The sequence below is a fragment of the Oncorhynchus keta genome, unplaced genomic scaffold, assembly GCF_023373465.1.
Source record: "Oncorhynchus keta strain PuntledgeMale-10-30-2019 unplaced genomic scaffold, Oket_V2 Un_contig_6361_pilon_pilon, whole genome shotgun sequence".
NCBI lineage: Eukaryota > Metazoa > Chordata > Actinopteri > Salmoniformes > Salmonidae > Oncorhynchus > Oncorhynchus keta.
The window spans coordinates 42,501-50,391 of record NW_026288819.1 but is presented as its reverse complement, the minus strand read 5'-3'; the positions used below and the strand labels follow the sequence as shown (position 1 = coordinate 50,391).

Genomic DNA, 7,891 nt, shown 5'->3' with positions numbered 1-7,891 from the left:
GTCTCTCTCTCTGTCTTCCCTCTCCCAGGCTGACCCCACCCATCTCTCTCTCTCCCAGGCTGACCCCACCCAACCATCTCTCTCTCCCAGGCTGACCCCACCCACCTCTCTCTCTCTCTCCCAGGCTGACCCCACCCACCTCTCTCTCTCCCAGGCTGACCCCACCCACCTCTCTCTCTCTCCCAGGCTGATCCCACCCAACCATCTCTCTCTCTCTCCCAGGCTGACCCCACCCCCTCTCTCTCTCTCCCCAGGCTGACCCCACCCATCTCTCTCTCTCCCAGGCTGACCCCACCTCTCTTTCTCCCAGGCTGACCCCACCCATCTCTCTCTCTCCCAGGCTGACCCCACCCACCTCTCTCTCTCTCCCCAGGCTGACCCCACCCACCTCTCTCTCTCTCTCCCCAGGCTGACCCCACCCCTCTCTCTCTCTCCCAGGCTGACCCCACCCATCTCTCTCTCTCCCAGGCTGACCCCACCTCTCTTTCTCCCAGGCTGACCCCACCCATCTCTCTCTCTCCCCAGGCTGACCCCACCCACCTCTCTCTCTCTCCCAGGCTGACCCCACCCACCTCTCTCTCTCTCCCCAGGCTGACCCCACCCACCTCTCTCTCTCTCCTAGGCTGACCCCACCCACCTCTCTCTCTCTCCCAGGCTGACCCCACCCATCTCTCTCTCTCCCAGGCTGACCCCACCCACCTCTCTCTCTCTCCCCAGGCTGACCCCACCCATCTCTCTCTCTCCCAGGCTGACCCCACCCACCTCTCTCTCTCCCAGGCTGACCCCACCCACCTCTCTCTCTCTCCCCAGGCTGACCCCACCCAACCACCTCTCTCTCTCCCAGGCTGACCCCACCCACCTCCCTCTCTCTCTCCCAGGCTGACCCCACCCACCTCTCTCTCTCTCTCTCTCTCTCTCCCCTCTTCTCGTATCACCCTCCAACCACATCAAATCTCTCCACACACACACACGTACACACACACGCACGCACACACACACACACACACACACACACACACGCACACACACACACACACACACACACACACACACACACACACACACACACACACACACACACACACACACACACACACACAGTCTGAGGCCTGTTTTAATAAGCAGTTTATTCATACAGGTTAAATTGATATGGTGATAAACCAGGGAGGAGCAAACGGAAGGCGACACATGGAGACTCAACATGCTATAACTGTTCTCAAGCCTGTTGTTTATAACATGCTATAACTGTTCTCAAGCCTGTTGTTTATAACATGCTATAACTGTTCTCAAGCCTGTTGTTTATAACATGCTATAACTGTTCTCAAGCCTGTTGTTTATAACATGTTATAACTGTTCTCAAGCCTGTTGTTTATAACATGCTATAACTGTTCTCAAGCCTGTTGTTTATAACATGCTATAACTGTTCTCAAGCCTGTTGTTTATAACATGCTATAACTGTTCTCAAGCCTGTTGTTTATAACATGCTATAACTGTTCTCAAGCCTGTTGTTTATAACATGCTATAACTGTTCTCAAGCCTGTTGTTTATAACATGTTATAACTGTTCTCAAGCCTGTTGTTTATAACATGCTATAACTGTTCTCAAGCCTGTTGTTTATAACATGCTATAACTGTTCTCAAGCCTGTTGTTTATAACATGCTATAACTGTTCTCAAGCCTGTTGTTTATAACATGCTATAACTGTTCTCAAGCCTGTTGTTTATAACATGCTATAACTGTTCTCAAGCCTGTTGTTTATAACATGCTATAACTGTTCTCAAGCCTGTTGTTTATAACATGCTATAACTGTTCTCAAGCCTGTTGTTTATAACATGCTATAACTGTTCTCAAGCCTGTTGTTTATAACATGCAATAACTGTTCTCAAGCCTGTTGTTTATAACATGCTATAACTGTTCTCAAGCCTGTTGTTTATAACATGCTATAACTGTTCTCAAGCCTGTTGTTTATAACATGCTATAACTGTTCTCAAGCCTGTTGTTTATAACATGCTATAACTGTTCTCAAGCCTGTTGTTTATAACATGCTATAACTGTTCTCAAGCCTGTTGTTTATAACATGCTATAACTGTTCTCAAGCCTGTTGTTTATAACATGCTATAACTGTTCTCAAGCCTGTTGTTTATAACATGCTATAACTGTTCTCAAGCCTGTTGTTTATAACATGCTATAACTGTTCTCAAGCCTGTTGTTTATAACATGCTATAACTGTTCTCAAGCCTGTTGTTTATAACATGCTATAACTGTTCTCAAGCCTGTTGTTTATAACATGCTATAACTGTTCTCAAGCCTGTTGTTTATAACATGCTATAACTGTTCTCAAGCCTGTTGTTTATAACATGCTATAACTGTTCTCAAGCCTGTTGTTTATAACATGCTATAACTGTTCTCAAGCCTGTTGTTTATAACATGCTATAACTGTTCTCAAGCCTGTTGTTTATAACATGCTATAACTGTTCTCAAGCCTGTTGTTTATAACATGCTATAACTGTTCTCAAGCCTGTTGTTTATAACATGCTATAACTGTTCTCAAGCCTGTTGTTTATAACATGCTATAACTGTTCTCAAGCCTGTTGTTTATAACATGCTATAACTGTTCTCAAGCCTGTTGTTATTACTGGTCTAACTGTTATAAAGCTTTTGTGTCTGTCTCAGGTTGTGTTCTAAATGGAACCTATGCTGTGTTCTAAATGGAACCCTATGCTGTGTTCTAAATGGAACCCTATGCTGTGTTCTAAATGGAACCCTGTGATGTGTTCTAAATGGAACCCTATGCTGTGTTCTAAATGGAAACCTATGCTGTGTTCTAAATGGAACCCTATGCTGTGTTCTAAATGGAAACCTATGCTGTGTTCTAAATGGAAACCTATGCTGTGTTCTAAATGGAACCCTATGCTGTGTTCTAAATGGAACCCTATGCTGTGTTCTAAATGGAACCTATGCTGTGTTCTAAATGGAACCTATGCTGTGTTCTAAATGGAACCTATGCTGTGTTCTAAATGGAACCCTATGCTGTGTTCTAAATGGAACCTATGCTGTGTTCTAAATGGAACCCTATGCTGTGTTCTAAATGGAACCCTATTCTGTGTTCTAAATGGAACCCTATGCTGTGTTCTAAATGGAACCCTATTCTGTGTTCTAAATGGAACCCTATGCTGTGTTCTAAATGGAACCCTATGCTGTTCTAAATGGAACCCTATTCTGTGTTCTAAATGGAACCCTATGCTGTGTTCTAAATGGAACCCTATTCTGTGTTCTAAATGGAACCCTATGCTGTGTTCTAAATGGAAAACGATTCCCTATATTATGCACTACCAGGGTCTAGAGGGGGCGTACTCAAAGTACTGTACTACATAGGGAATAGGGTGCAGTTTGGGAAGCACCCGTGGTGCTATAACTGTGAGGAGTGACTGTGTGACAATATGAAACGTGAATATAATATACTGATACACGTGTGATTCCTCACCAAGAGGAAGCTATCGAGGAGGGGAGGACTGTCTTCTGTGGAAGGATACACGTGTGATTCCTCACCAAGAGGAGGCTACGAGGAGGGGAGGACTGTCTTCTGTGGAAGGATACACGTGTGATTCCTCGCCAAAAGGAGGCTATCGAGGAGAGGAGGACTGTCTTCTGTGGAAGGATACACGTGTGATTCCTCACCAAAAGGAGGCTATCGAGGAGAGGAGGACTGTCTTCTGTGGAAGGATACATGTGTGATTCCTCGTCAAAAGGAGGCTATCGAGGAGGGGAGGACTGTCTTCTGTGGAAGGATACACGTGTGATTCCTCGTCAAAAGGAGGCTATCGAGGAGGGGAGGACTGTCTTCTGTGGAAGGATACACGTGTGATTCCTCGTCAAAAGGAGGCTATCGAGGAGAGGAGGACTGTCTTCTGTGGAAGGATACATGTGTGATTCCTCGTCAAGAGGAGGCTATCGAGGAGGGAGGACTGTCTTCTGTGGAAGGATACACGTGTGATTCCTCGTCAAAAGGAGGCTATCGAGGAGGGGAGGACTGTCTTCTGTGGAAGGATACACGTGTGATTCCTCGTCAAAAGGAGGCTATCGAGGAGGGGAGGACTGTCTTCTGTGGAAGGATACATGTGTGATTCCTCGCCAAGAGGAGGCTATCGAGGGGAGGACTGTCTTCTGTGGAAGGATACATGTGTGATTCCTCGCCAAAAGGAGGCTATCGAGGAGAGGAGGACTGTCTTCTGTGGAAGGATACACGTGTGATTCCTCGCCAAGAGGAGGCTATCGAGGAGAGGAGGACTGTCTTCTGTGGAAGGATACACGTGTGATTCCTCGTCAAAAGGAGGCTATCGAGGAGGGGAGGACTGTCTTCTGTGGAAGGATACACGTGTGATTCCTCGTCAAAAGGAGGCTATCGAGGAGAGGAGGACTGTCTTCTGTGGAAGGATACATGTGTGATTCCTCGCCAAGAGGAGGCTATCGAGGAGAGGAGGACTGTCTTCTGTGGAAGGATACACGTGTGATTCCTCGCCAAGAGGAGGCTATCGAGGAGGGGAGGACTGTCTTCTGTGGAAGGATACACGTGTGATTCCTCGCCAAGAGGAGGCTATCGAGGAGGGGAGGACTGTCTTCTGTGGAAGGATACACGTGTGATTCCTCGCCAAGAGGAGGCTATCGAGGAGGGGAGGACTGTCTTCTGTGGAAGGATACATGTGTGATTCCTCGTCAAAAGGAGGCTATCGAGGAGGGAGGACTGTCTTCTGTGGAAGGATACACGTGTGATTCCTCGCCAAGAGGAGGCTATCGAGGAGGGGAGGACTGTCTTCTGTGGAAGGATACACGTGTGATTCCTCGCCAAGAGGAGGCTATCGAGGAGGGGAGGACTGTCTTCTGTGGAAGGATACACGTGTGATTCCTCACCAAGAGGAGGCTATCGAGGAGGGGAGGACTGTCTTCTGTGGAAGGATACACGTGTGATTCCTCACCAAGAGGAGGCTATCGAGGAGAGGAGGACTGTCTTCTGTGGAAGGATACACGTGTGATTCCTCACCAAGAGGAGGCTATCGAGGAGAGGAGGACTGTCTTCTGTGGAAGGATACACGTGTGATTCCTCGCCAAGAGGAGGCTATCGAGGAGAGGAGGACTGTCTTCTGTGGAAGGATACATGTGTGATTCCTCACCAAGAGGAGGCTATCGAGGAGAGGAGGACTGTCTTCTGTGGAAGGATACACGTGTGATTCCTCACCAAGAGGAGGCTATCGAGGAGAGGAGGACTGTCTTCTGTGGAAGGATACACGTGTGATTCCTCGTCAAAAGGAGGCTATCGAGGAGGGGAGGACTGTCTTCTGTGGAAGGATACACGTGTGATTCCTCGTCAAAAGGAGGCTATCGAGGAGAGGAGGACTGTCTTCTGTGGAAGGATACACGTGTGATTCCTCGTCAAAAGGAGGCTATCGAGGAGGGGAGGATTGTCTTCTGTGGAAGGATACACGTGTGATTCCTCACCAAGAGGAAGCTATCGAGGAGAGGAGGACTGTCTTCTGTGGAAGGATACACGTGTGATTCCTCGCCAAGAGGAGGCTATCGAGGAGGGGAGGACTGTCTTCTGTGGAAGGATACACGTGTGATTCCTCGTCAAAAGGAGGCTATCGAGGAGGGGAGGACTGTCTTCTGTGGAAGGATACACGTGTGATTCCTCGCCAAGAGGAGGCTATCGAGGAGGGGAGGACTGTCTTCTGTGGAAGGATACACGTGTGATTCCTCGCCAAGAGGAGGCTATCGAGGAGGGGAGGACTGTCTTCTGTGGAAGGATACACGTGTGATTCCTCGCCAAAAGGAGGCTATCGAGGAGGGGAGGACTGTCTTCTGTGGAAGGATACACGTGTGATTCCTCGCCAAGAGGAGGCTATCGAGGAGAGGAGGACTGTCTTCTGTGGAAGGATACACGTGTGATTCCTCGCCAAAAGGAGGCTATCGAGGAGGACTGTCTTCTGTGGAAGGATACACGTGTGATTCCTCGTCAAAAGGAGGCTATCGAGGAGGGGAGGACTGTCTTCTGTGGAAGGATACACGTGTGATTCCTCGCCAAGAGGAGGCTATCGAGGAGGGGAGGACTGTCTTCTGTGGAAGGATACACGTGTGATTCCTCGCCAAGAGGAGGCTATCGAGGAGGGGAGGACTGTCTTCTGTGGAAGGATACACGTGTGATTCCTCGTCAAAAGGAGGCTATCGAGGAGGGGAGGACTGTCTTCTGTGGAAGGATACACGTGTGATTCCTCGCCAAGAGGAGGCTATCGAGGAGGGGAGGACTGTCTTCTGTGGAAGGATACACGTGTGATTCCTCGCCAAGAGGAGGCTATCGAGGAGGGGAGGACTGTCTTCTGTGGAAGGATACACGTGTGATTCCTCGCCAAAAGGAGGCTATCGAGGAGGGGAGGACTGTCTTCTGTGGAAGGATACACGTGTGATTCCTCGCCAAGAGGAGGCTATCGAGGAGAGGAGGACTGTCTTCTGTGGAAGGATACACGTGTGATTCCTCGCCAAAAGGAGGCTATCGAGGAGGACTGTCTTCTGTGGAAGGATACACGTGTGATTCCTCGTCAAAAGGAGGCTATCGAGGAGAGGAGGACTGTCTTCCGTTTGCCTACTTAGAGAGGAAGGGTTTTTCCCCAAACCAGAAAAGGCCTTAAGAGTCAGTCAGGAAGGCAACAGAAATCTTTGAAAGTATAAAAACATTCATTCTCCTCCCTCTCCTCTCCTCTCCTCTCCTCTCCTCTCATCTCCTCCTCTTTTCTCCTCCTCTCCTCCTCTCTCTCTCCCTCTCCTCCTCTCCTCTCCCTCCTCCATCTCCTCCTCTCATCTCCTCCTCTCATCTCCTCCTCTCATCTCATCTCCTCCTCTCCTCTCCTCCTCTCCTCTCTCTCTCTCCTCCATCTCCTCCTCTCATCTCCTCCTCTCATCTCCTCCTCTCATCTCCTCCTCTCTTCTCCTCCTCTCTTCTCCTCCTCTCATCTCCTCCTCTCATCTCCTCCTCTCCTCTCCTCCTCTCATCTCCTCCTCTCATCTCCTCCTCTCATCTCCTCCTCTCTTCTCCTCCTCTCATCTCCTCCTCTCCTCTCCTCCTCTCCTCTCCTCATTCATCCCTCCTTCCACTGAAACAGCATTCTGTAGTTTCAGGAAAAGAGGAAGTGACAAGGCAACTTGTTCTGGGTGAAAGGTCACGAAGTGGCTTAGACCAGACTAGTAGATTATGATAGATGGAGATGAGTTGAACTCAACAGAGAAACCAGTAGATGATAGATATGAACAGGTGTAGATATGAACAGGTGTAGATATGAACAGGTGTAGATATGAACAGGTGTATACAGGTGTAGATATGAACAGGTGTATACAGGTGTAGATATGAACAGGTGTATACAGGTGTAGATATGAACAGGTGTAGATATGAACAGGTGTATACAGGTGTAGATATGAACAGATGTAGATATGAACAGGTGTATACAGGTGTAGATATGAACAGGTGTAGATATGAACAGGTGTATACAGGTGTAGATATGAACAGGTGTAGATATGAACAGGTGTATACAGGTGTAGATATGAACAGGTGTAGATATGAACAGGTGTATGTATACAGGTGTAGATATGAACAGGTGTATACAGGTGTAGATATGAACAGGTGTATACAGGTGTAGATATGAACAGGTGTATACAGGTGTAGATATGAACAGGTGTAGACAGGTGTAGATATGAACAGGTGTATACAGGTGTAGATATGAACAGGTGTAGATATGAACAGGTGTAGATATGAACAGATGTATACAGGTGTAGATATGAACAGGTGTATACAGGTGTAGATATGAACAGGTGTGTATAGATATGAACAGGTGTAGATATGAACAGGTGTA

General features: G+C 48.0%; 2 long non-coding RNA genes across 65 annotated transcripts in view; one reads left to right on the top strand and one right to left on the bottom strand.

Annotated features, from left to right (window-relative positions):
* Nucleotides 1-1,109: 1,109 nt before the first annotated feature.
* On the bottom strand, nt 1,110-6,706 carry LOC127925854 (uncharacterized). 16 transcript variants are annotated; one of them, XR_008122558.1, is made up of 3 exons: nt 2,955-6,671; nt 2,812-2,907; nt 1,110-2,763 (listed from the first exon to the last, which is right to left on the bottom strand). It is a non-coding gene; the product is annotated as an uncharacterized LOC127925854 (long non-coding RNA). The 16 variants fall into 16 exon arrangements; XR_008122547.1 differs by having other exon boundaries at nt 1,110-2,811; nt 2,860-2,907; XR_008122556.1 differs by having other exon boundaries at nt 1,110-2,811; nt 2,860-2,907; nt 2,978-6,671.
* Nucleotides 6,707-6,928: 222 nt separating this feature from the next.
* LOC127925855 (uncharacterized) overlaps nt 6,929-7,891 on the top strand; it is a 1,392-nt gene continuing 429 nt past the window's right edge. For 5 of the 49 annotated variants that reach the window (XR_008122605.1, XR_008122596.1, XR_008122583.1 and 2 more), the window contains exons 1-5: nt 6,929-7,312; nt 7,345-7,448; nt 7,491-7,590; nt 7,637-7,714; nt 7,767-7,824. This is a non-coding gene — a long non-coding RNA (uncharacterized LOC127925855). The other 44 variants (XR_008122572.1, XR_008122595.1, XR_008122570.1 and 41 more) reach the window with 28 other exon arrangements.